The following is a 24,038-nucleotide window of genomic DNA, read 5'->3' as shown; positions in this document are numbered from 1 at the left end:
TATAGGAATATAAGTCATTCCTCAAATGATAAATGGTCAAAGGATATAAAAAGTTTTCAGATGAAGAAATCAGATCTATGTGAGAAAATATTCTAAATGACTATTGATTGGAGAAATGAAAATTAAAATATCTCTTAAGTATCAATTCTAACCTATCAGATTGGCTAACATAACAGAAAAAGAAAATTATAAATGCTGGAAAGGATGTGGGAAAATTGGAACACTACTAAATTTTTGCTGGAACTGTGAAGTGATCCAGCCATTCTGGAATGCAATTTGGAGTTATATACAAAGGACAATCAAACTGTGCATATCCTTTGATCCAACAATACTACTGCAAGGTCTGTAACCTAGAAATAAATTTTTTTTAAAAATGTTAAAGGATTGGGGAAGAAAAGGGACCTATTTGTACAAAAAATTTTATAGCAACTTTTTGTGGTGGCAAAGAATTGGAAATTGAGGGGCTACCCATCAAATGGAAAATGGTTGAACATGTAGTAGTATATGATTATTATGAAATGCTGTTGTGCTATAAAAATGATGAGCAGACTGATTTCAGAAAAACATAAATTTATATGAACTGATGCAAAATGAAATGAGCAGTACCATTAGAACATTGTATACAATAACAGCAAAAATGTAAAAAGAGCAGCTGTGAATTACTTAGTCTTTTAGGCAAAATAATGATCTAAGACAATTCCCAAGAACTAACGATGAAAAATGTTATCCCCATGAAGAGAAAGAACTGGCAGAATATGAATGCAGATTGAAGCATTTCCCTGTCTTTATTTTTTTTTTCAGTTTTTTCCCCACTTTGGTCTGTTTCTTCTCTTACAATATGACTAATATAGAAATATGCTTTACATGATTACACATGTATAACCTATATCAAATTGCTTACAATTTTAGAAAGAGGGGAAATGAGGAAGAAAGGGACAAAATTTAAAACTCAATATTTTAAATGAATGCTAAAAAATGTCTTTACATGAAATTAAGAAGAATAAAATATTATTTTAAAAATAAAGTAAAGCAAAAAAGAAAACAAAAGCATGAAAAGCCTGAAGTTTGAGAAATTATTTCCTACATCTCAAGATGAGTTGGATTCTAACATAAACTTATCAGCCAAGAAATAAGCCTCTAAAAATGAGTAAGAAAGAGAACCCTAACCTGTATGTGCAAGAATGTTTGTGGCAGCCCTCTTTGTCATGTCCAGAAACTGGAAACTAAGTGGATGCCCATCAATTGGAGATTGGCTGAATAAATTGTGGTATATTAATATTATGGAATATTATTGTTCTGTAAGAAATGACCAGCAGGATGATTTCAGAGAGGCCTGGAGAGATTTACATGAACTGATGCTGAGTGAAATGAGCAGGACCAGAAGATCATTATACACTTCAACAAAAATACTGTATGATGATCAATTCTGATGGACGTGGCTCTCTTCAACAATGAGATGAACTAAAACAGTTCCAATAGAGCAGTAATGAACTGAACCAGCTACACCCAGCAAAAGAACTCTGGGAGATGACTATGAACCACTACATAGAATTTCCAATCCCTCTAATTTTGTCCACCTGCATTTTTGATTTCCTTCACAGGCTAATTGTACACTATTTCAAAGTCCAATTCTTTTTGTACAGCAAAACAACTGTTTGGTCATGTATACATATATTGTATTTAATTTACACTCTAACATATTTAACATGTATTGGTCCACCTGCCATCTGGCTGGGGTGGGGGGAGGGAGAAAGGAGGGGAAAAATTGGAACAAAAGATTTGACAATTGTCAATGTTGTAAAATTATTCATGCAAATATCTGGTAAATAAAAACTATTAGAAAGAAAGAAAGAAAGAAAGAAAGAAAGAAAGAAAGAAAGAAAGAAAGAAAGAAAGAAAGAAAGAAAGAAAGAAAGAAAGAAAGAAAGAAAGAAAGAAAGAGAACCCAACCATAGATAGGTACTATGGTGATAGAAAAGATCTAGGTTCAAATTCAGAAATATACCATGAAGTTAAAATATCTACTTCTACTTCAATGAAAAAAGGCCAAAGAGAATTCTTAGAAGAATTTTAAAAGGGTTTAAAAGGAGAGGTTGAGGGAAATTAGAAAAAAAAAAAAAAGTGATGCCTGAAAATCAAGAACATCATGAAAATAAAATCAATCAATTGAAAAAAGATCTAAAAACTTATGGAAGAAAATAACTTCTTAAAAATTAGAATTGAGCAAGGGTAAGTAAAGATTTCATATGACACTAAAAAAAATAAAAAACAAAATCAAAAGAATGAAAAAATAGAAGACAATGTGAAACATCTCAGAAAAACAACTGACCTGGAAAACAGATAGAAGGGAAACAATGTAAGAATTGTTAGATACCTGAAAATTATGACAAGAAAATAGTCTTGACACTGTATCTCAAGAAATTGTTAAGGAAATTTTCCCTAAAGTTTTAGATCTAGGTGTAAAATAGGAATTGATAAAAGTTCACCTTTTATTACCTGAAAGAAAGTCTAAAATGTAAACTTACAAAAACATTACAGCTAAGTTTCAAAGCTCCCAGGTCAAGAAGAAAATACTACAAGCTACTGCAAAGAAACTATTTCAATACTGTGGAGGTACAAATAGGATAGCACAGGATTTAAAAGTTTCTATGTTAAAAGACTAAACCACATGGAATATGATATTCTAAAGAGGATAAGACAAGAGAAGGACTTTTAGAAGAGTGAGTAGATTAAGGAATGAATGAAAGGCCAAGTAAGAAGATAAGGAATGGATTCTAAGAAGTGGTGGGGAATAGAGAGTAAATAATTGGAAGTAAATTAAACAACTGGGTTAGGGTAAAACAAGAGAGAAAGAAGCATAAACTAATGAAAACAGGAAGAAAGGAAATACATAACTAATAATTATAACATTGAATGTGAATGGAATAAACTTACACATAAAATGAAAATGGATAGCAGAATGTATTAAAAAATGCAATCCAAAAATATATTGTTTACAAGAAACACATTTTAAAATGAGAAATACATATAAAGTAAATATAAAGGGCTGGAATAGATATCATTATGCTTCAGCACATGCTAAAAAAAAGTGTGGGTAGTAATCCTGATCTTAGACAAAGTTAAAGTTATAATGTATTTAATTAAAAGAGATAAGCAGGAAAGTTACATTCTGATAAAGGGTAACATGTAATGAAGTAATATCAATAATTAGCCTATATGCATCAAATGCTAGAGCATGCAAATTTTTTAAGGAAAAGGTAAATGAATTACAAATGGAAATAGTTTCTATAGTCATGAAAAAATGCTCTGATTGATTGATTAGAAAAATGCAATAAAACTGTCCTTACCCTTTGACTCAACAATACCACTAACTCTATATTTCAAAGAGATTTCAATTTTTAGGAGAGGTGGAGAAGTCCCTATGTGTACAGAAATAGCCATAGCAGCTCTTTTTGTGGTGGCAAAGAACTGGAAATTAGGGGATGCTCATCATCTTCAGGAATGTCTAAAATCATCAGATTTCAGGAATGTCTAAAGTTGTGCTATGGAGGTAATGGGATACTATTGTGTTATAAAAAATGATGAGAAAGCAGATTTCAGAAAAACCTGGAAAGCTTTATATAAACTGATGCTGAGTGAAGGGAATAGAACCAGAACGTTGTACATAATTAACAACAACATTGTGCAATGATAAACTCTGATGGACTTGCCTTTCTCAGCAATGCAATGATACAAGACAATTCCAAGGAACTCAGAATGGAAAATGCCATCCACATCCAGAAAAAGAACTATGGAATTTGAATACAGATCGAAGCATATTATTTTCATTTTTCCACTGTGATTTTCTCCTTTTGTTCTATCTCTTCTTTCACAACATAATTAATGGGCAAATATGTTTAACATGATTATACATGTATAACCTATATCAGATTCCTTGGTCTCTTGGGGTAGAAGAAAATTTAGGGAAAGAGGAAGAAAAATTTATATTTCAGAATCTTATAGAAAATGAATGTTGAAAACAATCTTTAGATTGTTGAACATTCTAAAGTACACTGTTGGTGAAACTGTGAACTGATGAAACCACCTTGAAAAGCAACATGTAATTATGTCCAAAGAGATATAAAATTATGGATATCTTATGACCCAGCAATACAACTATTAGATCTGTTCCACAAAGTGACCAGGAAAAAAGGAAAAGAATATATATGTTCTAAAATATTTATAGCAGCTTTCTTTGTGGGGGGAAAAAAAGTTGAAATTGGGTGGATGTTCATCAATAGATTATGGCTAAATAAGTTGTGATATATCTCTCATATTGACTAAAATGACAGGAAAAGATAATGATGAATGTTGGAGGGGATGTGGGAAAACTGGGACACTAATAGATTGTTGGTGGAGTTGTGAACCGATCCAACCATTCTGGAGAGCAATTTGGAACTATGCTCAAAAGACTATCAAATTGTGTGTACCCTTTTGATCCAGAGGTCATAAAAAGGGGGGAAAGACCTATGTGTATAAAAATGTTTGAAGCATCCCTTTTTGTAGTGTCAAGGAATTGGAAGTTGAGTAGATGCCCATCAGTTGGAGAATGGCTGAATAAGTTATGATATATGAATGTTATGGAATATTGTTCCAACAGCAGAATGATTTCAGAGAGGCCTGGGGAGACTTACGTAAACTGATGCTAAGTAAAAGGAGCAGAACCAGAAGATCATTGTACACTGCAACAGCAAGATTATATGATAATCAATTCTGATGAATGAGGTACTTCTCAACAAAGGTGATTCAAGCCAGTTCTAATGGTCTGGGATGAAGAGAGCCATCTGCATCCACAGAAAGGACTGTGAGGACTGAGTGTGGCTCACAACATAGTGGGGTTTTTTTAATTGTTGTTCGCTTGCATTTTTTAAAATTTATCATTTTTTCCCTTTTTAAGCTGATTTTTCTTGTGCAGTATGATAATTGTGGAAATATATATAGAAAAATTGTACATGTTTAACATGGGGAGGGAATAAAAGGAAGGGAGGGAAAAAAATTTGGGAACCCAAGATTTTGCAAAGGTGATTGTTGAAAATTATCTATGCATATATTTTGAAAACAAAAAGCTTTAAAATTAATAATAATTTGCAAAGGATTAAAAAAGTTGCAATTTATAATTGTGATGGAATACCACTGTGCTATAAAGAAATGATGACCAGGTTGATTTGAGAAAAACATGGAAAGACTTGCATGAAAAATAATGAGGAGTGAAATGAGCAGAATCAAGAGAATGTTGTATAGTGACAGCAATACTTTTTTGTAAAATAACTGAATGATTAAGTTATTCTCAGTATGAAATATTGAAATTAACCACAAAGAACCTATAAAGAAAGATGCCATCCACCTCCAGACAAAGAAATGATAAACAGAAATATGAATAGTGGCAAGGTTTTATGTCTGCATATGCATGTGTTTGAAATGGTAGCCTTCATCTAGTGGAATAGGGATGGAGGTAAATGGCTTAAAATTTAGAATATGACAAAAATTTAACTTTTAAAAAAAGAAGCAAATGTCTAGGCCCCCATACTTTTATTTCCCACTTATTTCAGCTACTGTAGAGGGTCACAGAAATTGGGGGAACTCTGGATGAGGTATAAGACCCTTAACAATGTCTGGTTCAGTTCCCCATTTCTCCTAAGGGCTCTCAGCCTTCCTGAAAAGTCAGGGGGCAGTGACAACCTATGTTGTGATTGAAGCAGAGTGATACCAGGTGGCAAACTACGTACAATTGCAAGTTGTTTATGTGGTCCTGCATGAGCAGTATATACTTAGCATATGCCCATGTTATGCCACAGTTCTCTTTTATTGTCCTGACTCAGTTTCCCTAAATTGTCCTGCCTCAGTTTCCCTAATTGTTCTGCTTCAGTTTATAATTGTTCTGCTCAATCCTGCAAAACCACCCCTCCCTCTTAATCAGAATATTTGATAAGGATAAAAGATTTTATATTTTAGAATATCAGAATGCCTCTCTCCATCCCAAACTATCAGAATATCTGATACCATCTTATCAAGATGCCTCTCCCCATGGCTTGGGATGCCTCCCCGCATTATGTCATCCTATCTTTGGTGCCTCACCCCACACTGTCAGAGTCCCCTTCCCACTCTCAGCATCCTGACTCTACCCCTGCCTCAGTCTACCCCCTGAGTCTCAATCATGTAACCATATGTCATTGAGAACTCATATTGTTTGCTGGATTTTTATAGAGAAGATGGTCTCATTCAGCCCTAGGATCAAACCATGGATCCATTTGGTCCCAGTAAATCTCTCCCTTTTAAATAAATTATTAAATACTGTCTAATCTCTATCTTGCCTCAGTTTCTCCAGCATTACACCCAGTGTCGTTTTGGTTACATAAGGGTAAAACATGTTGTGGTCCCTTTAAGAAACTGTATTTCCTATTGATTTGTGATTCGTTTCAGATTCCCAGCCCCTCCTGGCTAACACATACCAGTCCAGGAAGCCAGGGCCTTTGATTCACAAATCCTGGTCAAAAGCACGCCTTTGAATTCCAATAGGAAATCTGGGCTTGTCTCACCGGATCTGAGCTAACTTGGGCTCTCCCAGCACCCACTGGTTCTGATCTGCTCTGATTGTCCCAGCCCCCATTCCGACTTGCCGGTTTCCCAACCCCCACCAAAATAAGCAATATAATGAGCTTCTATCGACTAAAGTCTTTGCAGATGGATCTCGGTGGCTTGCTCAGCTACAAGACTTTTAGCCCACTAAGAATGGCACTCTCAATGTAAAACTCTATTTTCCATAGATCTACCCACTGGAATAATATTATTTTCCAATGCCATCCTTTCTTTATCCTCTCCTATTTCTCTAACCAGACTTTATGCTTCAAATCCCCATAATAAACCTCTTTTATCAATCTAAATTTTTGGGCTGTAAATTCCTTTACAGAGAACCTCTGTGCCGCCAGAGGTAGTCTCCAAAACTCCCTACACTTGCGCCAAATCCCAAGGGGTTGCAGAGGAGCCAAACTTCTCCATTTGGTTCCTTGAACCCCGAACCTGCCACTAGACCTTATTTAACTCCCTGACCATCAGAAACCCTAATTTCATTTTGGTTCCCTAAATCTAAACCTCATCAAGGGTATGAGAATATGTAAGGGGGAGAGAAATTGAAATAAACAGACTCCATATTTCTACCATCCTCAGGAGTCCCGCCTCATCACTTCTGCATTAAGATGTTATATTTTAAGCACCCTGGCATGGGGGCTCTAGAAAGCATGGTACATTTTGTCACCCCAGCTTGGGGGTTCTAGAAAGCAGGACACAACATTAACATGGGGCTTTAGGCAAGATCCTATACCCAGCAGCTCGACTGACCTGATCGGGGCTGAGTTTAGTGAGGTCCCCCGTGACCTGGAAATAGGATAAGTATAAAAATAGGGAAGTGGGAAGAATTGATAAGGGCTAGTCACTTTTGTTTTTCAACCAAAATGGGACAAATACTAAGAAAAAAGCCTCCCCTCTAAGGCAAGTATGAAGTATGCTTAGTTAGGTTAACAGAGAAGCAAGGTTTGTTGGTATCCGAGAAGTGTAGGGAATGGAAGGATAAGGTGAAGAACTTACAGGAATGTTTAAATCTTTAAATTTAATGAATATTTTATTATTTATTATTTCTACATCTTTGTGATCTCCATAAGTAAGTATGTTGTGTGTTAACCAATATTTAGATATATTTACTTAACCTGAAATGATGACATTTATCATTATTTAATGTTATCAATATTTAGACTACTAGTTGAATGCTGTTAGCTTAGTAATCTAAATTTTGAAGGTTTGTTGGCACCCATGTCTAATATTCAATAAGAGGAGAGGTCACCTATTTCTCAATGCTCCCCAATTTATGATGTAATCCTTTGTAACAGAAACCTTCCATTCCAATCTCTCCAAATAGCAACAACTAATTAGATGCCTTCCCCTCCCCTTCTCAATGCTCTCTTTCTAGTGATGTAATCTCTTGTATAAAAGCTATGTATCTTTACTATTTCTTTAGCCCTCCTACCACGAGCTTTCTCTTTCTTATCTCCCGATGGGAGGGCTCATCCTCCAGAGGTTTTTCAATAAACAACTTTTCTGCCTTTACTGAGTGATCTCTGAGTTGTCATTTTGGGAAAGAGTCTTCTATATCTGTCACAGAAGCATTTCACTGAACTCTCAGATGCTCTGGAGTACACATCTCTATGGCTTTGTAAGAAACAGAGTTTGGAACCAGAGATGTGGAAGTTAGTGGGAGAACAACTAACTGAATACAATGGATTGAGAAATCCAACAAGTTTTAAAACAAGGAAAGATTTTAACTTGGGCAGGAAAACAAGGAAGGATCAGGAGAAAAATAAGCAGAGAGTTGGTACCTGTAGCCCCAGAGAATACAGCACATGGGATGTAGTTAAGGAATTTTTTTTTTTTTTTTTTTTTTAGTATTTTACTGATTTATAATGCTTGTTACTAGTCTACCTTGCATCTGAGTTTGATTTTTACCTTTTCACCTTCAAAGCTCATTTTCAATTCATATTCCCCATCTCCTGACCCTCCTCCCTCAACTCCACCTTCATGGGTGGGAGGAAGAGGGGGGGTAGGAGGGGCAATGACATAATCAGCACCACCCATGCAGCAGTTTTGCCTATGGCCTCATATCTTCATTACAAAAGGTGGGGCTTGGCTCCAGGGCCCCAGGCAAAAAACACATGGGGTATATGGCAATTGCTATTACACCCAGAGAGTCTTTTAGCAAGCTGATGGGGAAGGGGATTACAATTGGGGAGAATAGAGCTGTATGCTGCTGGGACTACTGAGATATCCCCTGGAGTGCTGAAACCTGGTCCTGTCCAGCCTATAGACCCCTTGCCTCCACTTACAGTTGGGTTGACCATTGAACCTCCTGAGAGTGCTTACAAAGGTGTCTATACATACACTGATTTGAGAAAATGGGGAATGTGCAGCTAATTTCCCATTCACCAGCCAAAAATTATGGCAAACACCCATATGTCTGGCATAGGAGGAGCAAAAGCAGCTGAACTTAGTGCTGTCCCTTTGAGGTGGAAATTTGCAGATTAAAGAGGGGATTTTTACTCCTTTTGTAATAAAAAAAAAAAAATCAGTCTTTGGGATAGAGATGTCTTACAACGGGTGGGATTATAATTAAGTACTTCAGCTTTTTTAGACAGGACTGCTGTGGAAGGCCTGACAGAACTCTCACCTGTTCCCATTCAATGGAAAACTGATACGCCAGTGTGGGTGGAGCAATGATTATTAATCAGCGAAAAAATTCAGGCCTTATTAGATATAGTACAGGAACAACTTGACCAAGGACATTTACAACCTTCTCTAAATCCTTGGAATTCCCCTGTATTTGCTGTAAAAAGGAAATCTGGAAAATCCATGTTGTAGTGGACACCTTTTCAGGATTTACTTTTGTAATACCAACAGCAAAAGAGAAAGCCTGAATGATCACTGAATTTCTTATACAAGTTTTGCAATTATGTATATGCCATAAGCATTAAAAACAGATAATGGACCTGCATATTTTACACACTACTGGCATACTTTTTAATCCGAGGAGAAACAGAGATATCAAGATGTTCCTCCAAAAACAAAAGAAGGGGGGGTACAAGTAACCCTAGAGAGCTTCTAAACTTAACTCTATATTAATTTTTTTTATTGTTTTTGATGGACATGCACTGACTCCAGCATACAGGTTTTATAACCTGCTGGAAGGGCAGGGTCCAGTGCAAGCAATTCCAATATCTTTAAATAATTGGCAGGTGATGTGGAAAGATCCAGAGAGTGGTGAGTGGAAAAGATCATAGGTTAATTGCTTGGGGGAGAGGGTTTGCTTGAATTTCAACAGATAGAGAAGAAATCCAATGGGTACCAACTAGCCACCTTGTCCATCAGAGAGAGACAGAAAAAGAGAAGACCCTCAAAATGAAGAAGATCCAAGAAACATCATATGGTTCCATTGCTGACTATGCCCACCATTGAAAAAGCCTGGCAGTTAACCCTATGTGTGTGTGGCAATTAACTCATGAACATCAAACATAATTGTCAATGAGACACAACCTATAGGAATCATTGGATTCCCTGACACATGAAGCGATGGACAACAGATTGGCTTTGGACTATTTCTTGGCTTTTGAAGGAAGTGTATGTGTGGTTGTGAATTAATAGTTATTTTCTACACCTTCCTTCTGGGACTCATGGAAATCTTCACAATTTTTATAATATTTTGTTAATTCATATTATTTATGGTACTACTTGCTTGTATAATATTACAACTTGCCTGTGTGATTCCTCCCATGGTGATGGATTTAACTACCGATATATACCTGCTTCAATTAAAACAAAAGAAAAGGTGAGATGTAGAGGGTCACAGACAGTGGAGGAACTCTGGGTGAGGTATGAGTCCTTCAGCCCAGAGGGAACCTGTTAACAATGTCTGGTTCAACTCCCATCTTCCCATAGGGCTCTCGGCATTCCTGAGAAGTCAGGGAGCAGTGATACCTATGTTGTGATTGAAGCAGAGTGATTGATACCAGGTGGCAAATACATACATACAATAGCAAGTTTTTTATGTGATCCCAAGTGTGCAGTATATAATTAGCGCATGCCCAGTATTGTTTTGGTTACATAAGGGTATGAAGGTATATAAGGGGGAGAGAACTTAGAATAAATGGATTCCATATTTCCACCATCTTCAGGAGTCCCGCCTCATCACTTCTCCACTAAGATGGTATATTTTAACCACTCTGGCATGGGGGCTCTAGAAAGAACAGTATGTTTTGTCACCCAACTTGGGGACTCTAGAAAGCAGGACACAACAATCTATGACATGGATTCTTAATTTCTTTTATGTCATAGACTTCTTTGGCAACCTGGTGAAGGCAATGGCCTTCCTCTCAGAAAAATCTGATTTTAGAGTCTTTTTCAGTCATTTCCAACTTTTCATGAACCTATTTTGGAAGTTTTCTCAGTAGAGATACTGGATTGGCTTGCCATTTTTTGGTAAGGTGACCAGTCTGATATACTTTCTTAATAGTGATATATGTCACTATTAACAAACAAATTTTGCTCAGAGTATGTACCTCAGTTTACTTTTATACCAATTATTCATATTGTGCTTTCATTCTTGTAATGCAAAATGATAGTAACCAGTCTACTCATTCTAATGACTCTCTAGCCTTGAAGTTTATCTCTAAGTATACTTATGTAACTTTTGAAAGAGTTAATTTCAAGGTCCTACTTTCCAAAACCATTATCTTGATCCCCTATCTTGTTATAAAGGTATGTACTGATAAATACATATTAAGGTGAAAGGTCAAGAAAATAAAATTAATACTTTGTTCATACAATCCACTCATCCATAATCATTTGTCATCTTATCTTGCATCTTCAAAAAGGTGTTTCTATATGAATTGAAATTTTGTATGCAATGTTGCTATTGAGTAGACTGAGTTACACAATATACTAATCCTTCAGTGATTACGAGAAACATCATATCATACTTTTACATCTATACTGGTTGATAATGCAAATGAGAATGGGGTATGATTCATGGTAGAATAAAGTTTATGCTTTCTTTTCCACAATAATCTATCACAAAGCCAAATTTTCTATCAAGTCAACTCCAAAGTGCTGTAATCATAACTTTCCTCTAGAACTGCCTGATTCTATTGTATCTGTGTACAAGTAGAAGTGCTTCTGAAAAATTGTATGCTAATGGAAATATAAATGGAAAGAATAATAAAATAAAAATAAAACTGGTCATTGTGTGATTATAAATTACCAAGCTGAGCCTTCTGCAAGAACTGAAATAGTTGACTTCCCTTCTTTTTTTTTTTTTTTTTTTTTTGAAAAAACAAGGAATTGAGGCGGAGCCAAGATGGCAAAGAGCAGACACTGCTTTCTGTGACCTACTCTGAGCTTTCCTCAAATTAACAGCAGATTAAGCCTCTAAACTGGTTTTGGAGTGATAGAACCCACAAATATTTGGAGTACAACAAATTTCCAAAAGAAGATATTGTGGAAGAACTTCAGGAAAGTTCTGTTTCAATCAGGGCAGACCACAGTGCAGGGAGCCTGTGAGAGGAAACTGGAGTGGGGAGCCAGAGCATTGCTTCATCCATGCATTGGGGAATGTACTGCAAGGTTCTTGTGCTACTCTGACCTGGTTACAAGCCAGTAGTTAAGCAGATTTCCTGCAAAAGACCCAAAAACCAATACAAAAAGCAAACTGTGAGCCTCTGAGGCCTATCAGAAAGAGGGACCTAGCCATGCTTACCCAGCCCCAGAAGTCAATCAGCAAAACTACCCTGGGGCAAACTAAAGCAGCTGTCACTCTTTTGCCTTAAGAACACAATGTAACCTTTTTAAAAAAATGAGGACAAAAAGCAAAAAGAATTCTGACCACAGACAGCTTTATAGAGAAAGAGAAAAACAAACCTCAAACCCTGAGGATTGTAAAGGCAAGTCAGCTCTAGATGAAGCCCCAAAAAGTGATATGAGTTGGTCCCCATTTCACAAGGCTGTTTTGAAAGAATTCAAAAAGGATCTTAAAAGAAAGAAGAAAAATGGAAAAAATAGATGAGATCTTTGCAAGAGGGTATGGAAGAGGAAACAAGAAATTATCTAAAGAAAATTCCTTAAAAAGGACTTATTAAATGTAAAAAGCATATAACTCCTTGCAAAATAGACATGAAAAAGAAACCAACTCATTGAAAAACAAAATATGTAAAATGGAAAAAAAATTCAATGAACAAAACATTTCATATAAAAATTCAGTTGGACAAATGCAAAAGGAGATTTTATAAAAAGCTACCTGAAGAAAATGGTTCACTCAAAATTAGAATTAAACAAATGGAAGTGAATGAATCAATGAAACTCCAAGAATCAGTCAAACAAAGTAAAAAAAAAAAAAAAAAATAGTAGAAAATGTAAAATACCTCATTGGAAAAAACAACTGACCTGGAAAGTAGATCTAAGAGAGACAATCGAAGAATTATAGGATTGCCAGAAAACCATGATGAAAAAAGATCCTAGACATCATCTTTCAGGAAATCACCAAGGAAAACTGCCCAGATGTCCTAGAACCTGAGGGTAAAATAGCAATTGAAAGAATTCACAATTACTACCTGAAAGAGACCCCAAAATGAAAACTCCAAGAAACATCATAGATAATTTTCAGAATTATCAAAACAAGGAGAAAATATCACAAGCAGCCAGAAGGAAACAATTCAAACAATTAAGGAGCCACAATCAGGATTACCCAGGATCTAGAAGCTTACACTTTAAAAGATTAAAGGGCATGAAATCTGATATTCCAAAAGACAAAAAAACTTGATTGCAGCCAAGAATCAATTATCTAGCAATAGTGAGCATCATCTTTCAGGGGAAAAGATAGACATGCTATAAACAGGTGAACTTTCTGATGAAAAGACCAGAGCTGAATAGAAAGTTTGATTTTCAAATCCAAATTCAAGAGATGCATAAAAAGATAAAAAGGAAAGAAAAAACTTTTTTTTTTTTTTTTTTAAGTTAAAAAGCTTATATCCCTATATGGGGAAATGATACGTTTAACTCTTGAGATCTGTATCTCTGTTATGAGTATACTTAGATGTTGTAGGTATAATTTGAGTTTATTGTGATGATTTTTTTAAAAATTAGGGGAGGGATGGTGATTCTACTGGAAGAAGAGGAAAATAGAGTTAAAATGGGAAAAATTTTACCTCATGAGGAAGCAAAAAAGACCTATTGCAGTTGAGGGAAAGAAGGAGGGGGATAAACAACCAAAGCAGTTAATAGAGAAAATTTCATTTCTCTAGATGGTTACTTGCATAAAATAGAGAATGGGAAAATAAATGAATTGGGCTTGGAACTAAAAATGCTAGAAAAAGCATAAATTAATAACTCCCAATTAAATACCAAATTTGAAATTCTGAAAATAAAACGGGAGATTAATAAAATTGAAAGTAAGAAAACTATTGAATTAATAAATAAAACTAAGAGTTGGTTTTATGAAAAAAAAAACAAAAAAGATTAAACCTACAGTTAATTTGATTAGAAAAAGTAAAAAAGAAAATGAAATTGTTAATATCAAAAATAAAAAAGAACTTTCCACCAATAAAGAGGAAATTAGAGCAATAATTAGGAATTATTTTGCCCAACTATATATCAATAAATAGGATAACCTAAGTGAAATGGAGAAATACTTACAAAAACATAGATTACCAAGATTAACAGAAGAGGAAATAAATTACTTAAATAGTCCCATTTTAGAAAAAAAAATAGAAAAAGCTATTATCAACTCCCTAAGAAAAAATCTTGAGAGTCAGATGACTCTACATGTGAATTCTACCAAATATTTAAAGAACAATTAATTCCAATACTATACAAACTATTTTTTAAAAAGGGAAAGATGGAGTGCTGCCAAATTCCTTTTATAACACAGATATGATGCTAATATCTTAATCAGGTAGGATGAAAATAGAGAAAGAAAATTATAGACCAATTTGCCTAATAAATATTGATACAAAAATCTTAAATAAAATATTAGGAAAGAAATTACAGAAATTCATCTACAGGATAATACACTATGACCAAGTAAGATTTATGCCAGGAATGCAGGGCTGGTTCAATATTAGGAAAACTATTAGCATGATTGACAATATCAATAACCAAACTAACAAAAATCACATGATTATCTCAATAGATGCAAAAAAAAAAAGAATATAATAAAATCCAAAATCTATTCCTATTAAAAATACCAGAGAGTATAGGAATCAATAGAGTTTTCCTTAAAATAATCAGTAACATCTATTTAAAACTATTAGTTAGTATCATATATAAAGGGGACAAACTGGAACCATTCTCAATAAGATCAGGAGTGAAACAATGTTACCCACTATCGCCATTACTATTCAATATTGTATTAGAAATGTTAGCTTTGGCAATAAGAAAAAAAAGAGAGATTAAAGGAAGTGAAGTTGGTAATGAATAAACCAAATTATCACTCTTTGCACTTGATATGATGGTATACTTAGAGAACCATAGAGAATCAACTAAAAAACTATTATAAATAATCCACAACTTTAGCAAAGTTGCAGAATACAAAATAAATCCACATAAATAATCAGCATTTTTATATATCACTAACAAAAGATACAAAGAGAAATTCAGTAGAGGGCCACAAATAGTGGGAAACCCTGGGTGAAGTATAACCCTTTAGTCCAGTAAAAGAAACCCTGCTGATGTGTCTAGTTTGGCTCCCCATCCTCCCCAGGGGTATCTCAGTTTTCCTGAAAAGTCAGAGGGACAATACAACTTGTGTTGTAATTAAATCAGAATTATACTAAAGTGGTAAGGGAACATCTGCACACAATAGCAAGTTGTTTTATGTGGTCCAGCATATGCAGTATCCTATAGTTAGCACATGCACTGTGTGCTATAGTTATATAAATGTATTAGGGTATATAAGGCTGAGAAAATTTTGAATAGTGGACTTCTGTTTGACCGTCTTCATGAGTTCTGCCCCTTCGCTCCTCACCCATGATCAGGATTTGGACTGGTACTAAAATTCTCTACTGAGCAGGTCCAGACAAAATTCCATTTAAAATAACTGTCTATAATATAAAATATTTGGGAGTCTATCTGCTATCCTCTCATTGTTGAAAATAGCCCCTTCCATCAGAATTGAACTAATAATACTCTGTTGGTGGAGTTGTGAACTGATCCAATCATTCTGGAGAGCAATTTGGATCTATGCCCAAAGGGCTATCAAACTGTGCATACCCTTTGATCCAGCAGTGTCTCTACTGGGCCTATATCCCAAAGAGATCTTAGAGGAGGAAAAGGGACTCTCATGTGCAAAAATGTTTGTAGCAACCCTATTTGTAGTGGCAAGAAACTGGAAGCTAAGTGGATGCCCATCAGTTGGAAAATGGCTGAATAAATTATGGTATATGAATGCTATGAAATATTATTGTTCTGTAAGAAATGACTAGGAGGATGATTTCAGAGAGGCCTGCAGAGACTTACATAAACTGATGTTAAGTGAAATGAGCAGAACCAGGAGGTTATTATACATGGCAACAACAAACCTATAGGATGATCAATTCTGATGGACATGGCTCTCTTCAACAAAGAGAGGATTCAAACCAGTTGCAATTGTTCAGTGATGAAGAGAACCATCTACACCCAGAGAGAGGACTGTGGGAACTGAGTGTGGATCACAATTTAGCATTTTCACTCTTTTTGTTATTGTTCATTTGCATTTTTCTTTCTCGGTTTTTTCCTTTTTTCATTTGATTTTTCTTGTGCACCAAATTAATTGTATAAATATGTATGCATATATTTGATTTAACAAATTTTTTTAACCATGTTTAACATACATTGGATTACTTACTATCTAGAGAAGGGGGTGAGGAGAAGCGGGGGTAGGGTGGGGTGGGTGGGAATTGGAATAAAAGGTTTTATAAAGGTTAATGTTAAAAATTATCCATACATATCTTTTGAAAATTAAAAAGTTTTAATAATTTTAAAATAAGGAATTATAGGCATAATATACTGGATAAGTTATTTCATATAGTTAATGTTCATTGTTTCCATGACACTATCTATCTCACTTTCTGCCATCCCCTTTTTCCTTTTGCCTTCAATATTTTGCAGCATTAGAAAATAAGATAAACACACAGAAATAACCAATTTACATTTCATAAAAGAAATCAGGATACATGTAAACATGATAAAGTAAACATGTGACTAGTTCGAGTAAAGATAGAAATTAAATTCTTCCCAAATTAATTTATAGATTCTTTATTATGCCAGTTAAAATACTAATACTCAACTCCACAGAATCAGATAAATTGTTGATAAAAATTTATATGAATGAACAAGACTATATCAAAATATGGTTTTGAATGTTTAATTGGCCATATCTCTCCAGATGTCACCACAGAAATCATGATGCTAAAAGCATATGCTAAATGGTCATGTGCCGAAATCTCTTTATTTTTTATTCTTACATTGCGATAAAAGGAAAGGCTGCTTTAGATACATGAGAGAGTAAACAGAAAAATATGTATAATATGTTTTAAAGTGAGAGAATGACTTTTTTGAAAATAAGTGCAAAAATGTTTTTTTTTTTTTTTGCTGAGGCAATTGGAATTAAGTGACTAGCTCAGGATCATATGCTAAAAAATTAAATTTAAAAAAAAAACTAATGAACAACACTAATTGATAGAAGGAATCTAACTTAACTGAGAGAAAAAAAAAAAAAGGTAGAAGAAATCTATAACCAGATTAAAACGAGAGAAAAAAAGAACCAAAAAAAAAAAAAAGAAAAGAAATTGAAAGGGAAAATTTAACAGGTGAGAAGAGGGGATCAGGTATGAGGAGAAGAAAGCCTCAAATTATATTATGAGCCATCTCAAATTATGTTATGAAGTATTAATCACAAAAAAAAAAACCAAACAAAACACAAGCATAGACCAGTATCTCACACCACATTGTTGTTATTTAGTCATCTCAGTCATGTCCAATTTTTAATGACCCTTATTTAGCCTTTTGTTGGCAAAGATACTATAATAGTTTGCCTTTTCCTTTTCCAGATTATTTATAGATGAGAAACTGAGGTGAACAAAGTTAAGTGACTTTCCTAGTACCATAGTGTCAGAAGCAAGATTTCAACTCACCATGTCTCCCTGACTCCAACCTAGTGCTTTATTTACAAAGTCACCTAGCTTCCTTTATCACACCATATATCTAGATAAACTCCAAATATGTACATAATTTAGAAATAAATGGTGGCATACCAAACAAAATTAGAGAAGAATTAAGAAATTGCTTTCCAGGAAGGGGAAGGTACGGGTAGGGAAAAGTTTATGGCAAAAGAAAGGATAGAGAGGATCACAGCAGATAAAATGGACAGTTTCAAATATATAAATATATAAATTATATAAATGATAATTTCTAATATCTAATATCTAATATCTAAATGATAATTCTAAAATCTACAAGGAACTAATTCAAGTTTATAAGAATAAGAATTTGAATTCTCCACTTGATAAATACTCAAAGGACATGAAAAGTTAGTTTCCAAAGAAAAAAATTTAAGTTGTCAACTGCAATTTAAAAAAATTCTCCAAATCAATAAAATCCAATGACAGAAATTATTTCACCACACACACATCAAATTGACAAAGTTGGCAAAATAAAAAAAAATATATTAGGAGGGCTATTGAAAAGCAGGCATATCAATGCATTGTTTGAAGAAACAAAAATGAATCAGAAATGACACAACTTAACCGGAAAGAAATTTGGAGCTACGCCCCAAACTGGGAACATCCCTTAACCCAGCAATACCACTACTAGATCTATAACCCAAAGACACCAAAAAAAGAGAGAAAGGAATAAAATAAACAAGTATACAAAAATTTTATAGCTCTTTTTGTAGTGATAAGAAATAGAAAATAGAGGATCCCTAGAAATAGGAAATGGTTGAACCAAGGTCATATGAATGCAGTGTAATATTATTGGACCACAAAAAAAAAAAAAGATGAAATACTTTCAGTGAAGTCTTAAAAGATTTACATTATCTGATGCAGATTAAAGTGAGCAGAACCAGGAGAATAACTTATATAATAACATTAATATAGTAAAGAGAAATAATATTAATAGACTTCATGATTTTTTTTATAGCTTTATATTTACAAGATATATGCATGGGTAATTTTTCAGCATTGACAATTGCAAAACCTTTTGTTCCAACTTTTCCCCTTCTCTCCCACCCCCTCCCCCAGATGGCAGGTAGAGCAATACATGTTAAATATGTTAAAGTATATGTTAAATACAATATATGTATATATTTCTATACAGTTATTTTGCTGCACAAGAAGAATCAGACTTTGAAATAATGTACACTTAACTTGAGAAGGAAATAAAAAATGCAAGCAGACAAACAGAGGATTGGAAATGCTATGTAGTGGTTGACACTCATTTCTCAGAGTTCTTTCACTGGATGTAGTTGGTTCTATTCATTATTGAACAAATGGAACTGATTTGGTTCATCTCATTGATGAAGAGGGCCACGTCCATCAGAATCGATCATCATATAGTATTGTTGAAGTATATAATGATCTCCTGGTCTTGCTCATTTCACTCAGCATCAGTTCATGTAAGACTTCATGATTCTTAATGAATACAATAACTAACTATGATTGCAAGAAAACAATAATGAAGCACTGGTCCTCCTAAAAAGGAGGTACTAGGACTGGGTTGAAAAATGATACTTTTTTTTCAACATAACCAATAGGAGTTTTAAAATTATATATATTTTTACTAGAGCTTGAAGGGTTGAGTAGGTATAAAAAAGAAAGAAGAGAAAATCAATTATTTTAATTTAAAATAAGATTAAATTTGAACCTAAAGTGTATCTTCCAGAATGCTGAATGGACCACTTATGGAAGATTTATGAGAAATAATAAATTTGCCTCCCATATTAATGGAATTTATGGAAAGGAGCACAGAATAAAAAGTGAATGAGTTTGAATCTATGGCACTGGAAAGTGTCAGTAAAATGACAGATCCATCAAAATATGGAAGATTTTTATGAAGTGATATACAGTAAATGAAAAACAAAGGTAAGGATAAATATAATTATAAAAAAACAGATTAATGAAGACAACTTGGAACTACAACCAAATTTTGGTTTTATATATACACACAAAATTTTTACAAATGAAAAAACAGACATAGTATTTATCAAAGTCAATATGTCAGGCATTGTGTGAACCATTGAGATACAGTTGTCATGGCAAGTGTCATCAGCATTTTAATGAAGGATTTAATTGATGAATTCACTCTCTTTGATGTCATGGAAGACAAACTGAAGGGAGAGATGATGGATCTCCAAAAGGCAATCTTTTCTTTCTTTTTTCTTTTTCTTTTTCTTTTTCTTTTTTTGCTGAGGCAATTGGTGTTAAATGACTTGTACAGGGTCACATAGCTAAGAAGTGTTAAGTGTCTGAGACCAGATTTGAACTTAGGTCCTCCTGACTTCAGGACTGGCACTCTATGCATGCACTACCTAGCTCCCCTGCAGTGTTTTCTTGAGTACATCAAAGATTGTCTCTGGCAGACTCCAGTGTATTAGACAACTGCAAGATAGTAGTTTTCATTTGTAGATGCATGCCAGTTAAGGGTGGAAGAAAGTGAGTCTCCTGAATTTGTTCCAGGGCAATGTAAACATCCTGAAAATAAATTATTTCTGATATTGTAAAAAGTAGTCCCAACTGTAAACTACTTGTTGTTTGTAATCCAGGGGACATTCTGACATGTCACTTAGAAACTTAGTGACTTGCCCCAAAACCATGTTATTGGAAGTGGAATTAATCTAGACTCTGCCCATTTCCATTTCATAATTGGGAGTAAGCTGAGTATCAATCTAACAAACTGTCTCAGTTGAGTTATTGGGAAGCATAATGATTCTAATGTACCTTTATAGAATGGAGTTAATATTGCGGGAAAACTATTCATAGACAGGTAGTTGGAAATGCTTATAAGGTCATCAAACTGAAAAGTCATGCTTTGTGGGCTATTGGCCTCTCTGCAGCACATTTGTAAGAACCATGATGAAGAATCTTGGAAAAGTGCATCAGGTTTGTATGATGATCAAGGACCTATATGGAATAAATGAGGAAATCTTCCTTAATGTCCCTCGTATCTTGGGGAACAATGATATCATAGATATAGTAAAGCTGACTCTGAATTCTTAAGAGGAACAACATTTTAAAAAGAATATTTATACCTGCTGAGATGTCTGGAGAGATCTGAAATTCTAAAGCCTTTCAATGTGCCACTACTGGACAATATGAAAACAGTTAAAGGATTGTATATGATGTACTATAGATTATATGGTTCATGTGATCTGTAATTAAATACCAAGTGTGAAATAGAAATGTAAAACAAAACCCCCTAAAAAACATAAAGTATCAATAAAAATATCTGATATTATTGGAGAATGGCTGAATAAATTGATGCTCATCAATGTAATGAAAATTATGAATTCATCATTATGATTTCATCATAAAAATGACAGGAATAAATATTAAAAATATACCTTGTTGTTGTTTTCAATTAGTCATGACCAGCTCTTTGTGACTTCATTTGGGGTTTTCCTGGCGAAGATACTGGAGTGGTTTGCCATTCTTTCTGAAGCTCATTTTTACAAATGAAGAAATCGAAACAAATAGCATTAAGTGACTTATTCAAGGTCACACAACTAGTAAATACCTGCAGCTACATTTGAACTGAGTCTTCCTGACTGCAGGCCCAGTTCCCTTTCCACTGTGCTATCTAACTATCCCAACAATTCAACCACAAAATAACGCCAATCCTCAATATTCTGATCAGAAGAAATACATTTTATCTGTTACATCACACATTATCCACAAAATTAGGCAATAAAGTATAGAAGCACTGGCATCTATGACTTGGAGGTTGCTTCAGTCATGTCCAATTCTTTTTTTTTAAATAGTTTTTTTATTGCCAAAACATATGCATGGGTAATTTTTTAACACTGACCCTTGCACAAACTTCTGTTTCAATTTTTCCCCTCCTTCCCTCCATTCCCTCCCCTAGATGGTAGGTAGTCCCATACATGTTAAAGTATATGTTAAATACAATATATACATATATATATGTATATATATATATATACATATTTATACAATTATCCTGTTGCACAAGAAAAATTGGATTTAGAAAGAAGGTAAAAGAAGATAAAAGTAATCTGGGAAGAAAAACAAAAATGCAAGCAAACAATAACAGAAAGAGAAGAAATGCTATATTGTGGTCCACACTCATTTCCCAGTGTTCTTCCGCTGGGTGAATCTGGTTCTGTTCATTACTAATCAATTGGAACTGATTTGGATCCTCTCATTGTTGAAGACAGCCACTTCCATCAGAATTGATCCTCATATAGTATTGTTGTTGAAGTGTATAATGATCTCCTGGTTCAGCTCATTTCAATTTTTTTTTTTTTTTTTTTTTTTTTTTTTTTTTTTTGAGGCTGGGGTTAAGTGACTTGCCCCTGGTCACACAGCTGGGAAGTGTTAAGTGCCTGAGACCAGATTTGAACTCAGGTCCTCCTGAACTCAGGGCTGGTCCTCTATCCACTGCACCACCTAGCTTCCCCTGCTCATTTCAATTAACATCAGTTCATGTAAGTCTCTCCAAGCCTCTCTGTATTCATCCTGCTGGTCATTTTTTACAGAACAATAATATTCCATAACATTCATATACTACAATTTACCCAACCATTCTCCAATTAATGGGCATCCATTCAATTTCCAGTTTCTAGCCACAAATATTTTGGCACATGTGGGTCCCTTTCCTTCTTTAATATCTCTTTGGGATATAAGCCCAGTAGTAACACTGCTGAATCAAAGGGTTTGCACAGTTTGATAACTTTTTGAATATAGTTCCAAATTGCTCTCCATAATGGTTGGATCTGTTCACAACTCCACCAACAATGCATCAGTGTCCCAGTTTTCCCACATCCCCTCCAACATTTGTCACTATCTTTTCCTATCATTTTAGCCAATTTGACAGATGTGTAGTGGGTTCTCAGAGTTGTCTTAATTTGCATTCTCTGATCAATAATGATTTGGAACACCTTTTCGTATGAATAGAAATAGTTTTAATTTCATCATCTGAAAATTGTCTGTTTATATCCTTTGACCATTTATCAATTGGAGAATGGCTTGATATCTTATAAATTAGAGTCAATTCTCTATATATTTTAGAAATGAGGCCTTCATCAGAATCTTTAACTGTAAAAATGTTTTCCCAATTTGTTACTTCCCTTCTAATCTTGTCTGAATTAGTTTTGTTTGTTCCCAGATTTTTAACTTGATATTATCAAAATTTTATGTTTTGTGATCAATAATGATCTCTAGTTCTTCTTTGGTCATAAATTCCTTCCTCCTCCATAGGTCTGAGAGGTAAATTATCCTATATTCTTCTAATTTATTTATAATCTCATTCTTTATGCCTAAATTTTGAAACCATTTTGACCTTATCTTAGTATATAGTGTTAGGTCAATGCCTAGTTCCAATTTTCCCAGCAGTTTTTGTCAAATAGTGAATTATTATTCCCAAAGCTGGGATCTTTGGGCTTGTCAAACATTAGTTTAAAGAACAATTAACTTCTTGCAGATGACATGATGGTATACTTAGAGAACCCCAAAGACTCTGCTAAAAAGCTATTAGAAATAATTCAGAATTTTAGCAAAGTTGCAGGATACAAAATAAATCCACATAAATCCTCAGCATTTTTGTATATCACCAACAAAATGCAACAGCAAGAGATACAAAGAGAAATTCCATTCCAAACAAATGTTGAGAGTATAAAATATTTGGGAATCCATCTACCAAAGAATAGTCAGGAATTGTATGAGAAAAATTACAAAACACTTGCCACAAAAATAAAGTCAGATTTAAATAATTGGAAAGACATTCAGTGCTCTTGGATAGGCCGGGTGAATATAATAAAGATGACAATACTCCCCAAACTAATCTATTTATTTAGTGCTATACCAATCAGACTCCCAAGAAACTATTTTAGTGACCTAGAAAAAATAACAACAACGTTCATATGGAATAACAAAAGGTCAAGAATTGCAAGGGAACTAATGACAAAAAAAGTCAGATGAAGGTGGTCTAAGTGTACCTGATCTAAAGCTATATTATATAGCAGCAGTCACCAAAACCATTTGGTATTGGCTAAGAAATAGACCGGTAGATCAGTGGAACAGATTAGATACAAAGGACAAAAAAAGGGTACATCTATAGCAATCTAGTCTTTGACAAACTCAAAGATACCAACATTAGGGATAACAATTCATTATTTGGAAAAAAAACTGTTGGGAAAACTGGAAATTAGTATGGCAGAAATTAGATATGGATCCACACTTAACACCATATACCAAGAT

At 34.3% G+C, this 24,038-nt stretch overlaps 1 pseudogene; it reads left to right on the top strand.

Annotated features, from left to right (window-relative positions):
* The first annotated feature begins 19,855 nt into the window (after window positions 1-19,855).
* Window positions 19,856-20,819, top strand: LOC141540718 (L-lactate dehydrogenase A chain pseudogene; annotated as a pseudogene).
* Window positions 20,820-24,038: the final 3,219 nt, after the last annotated feature.

The sequence above is a fragment of the Sminthopsis crassicaudata genome, chromosome 4, assembly GCF_048593235.1.
Source record: "Sminthopsis crassicaudata isolate SCR6 chromosome 4, ASM4859323v1, whole genome shotgun sequence".
Lineage (NCBI taxonomy): Eukaryota > Metazoa > Chordata > Mammalia > Dasyuromorphia > Dasyuridae > Sminthopsis > Sminthopsis crassicaudata.
The sequence above is the reverse complement of the archived record's forward strand: the minus strand, read 5'-3'. Positions and strand labels throughout refer to the sequence as shown.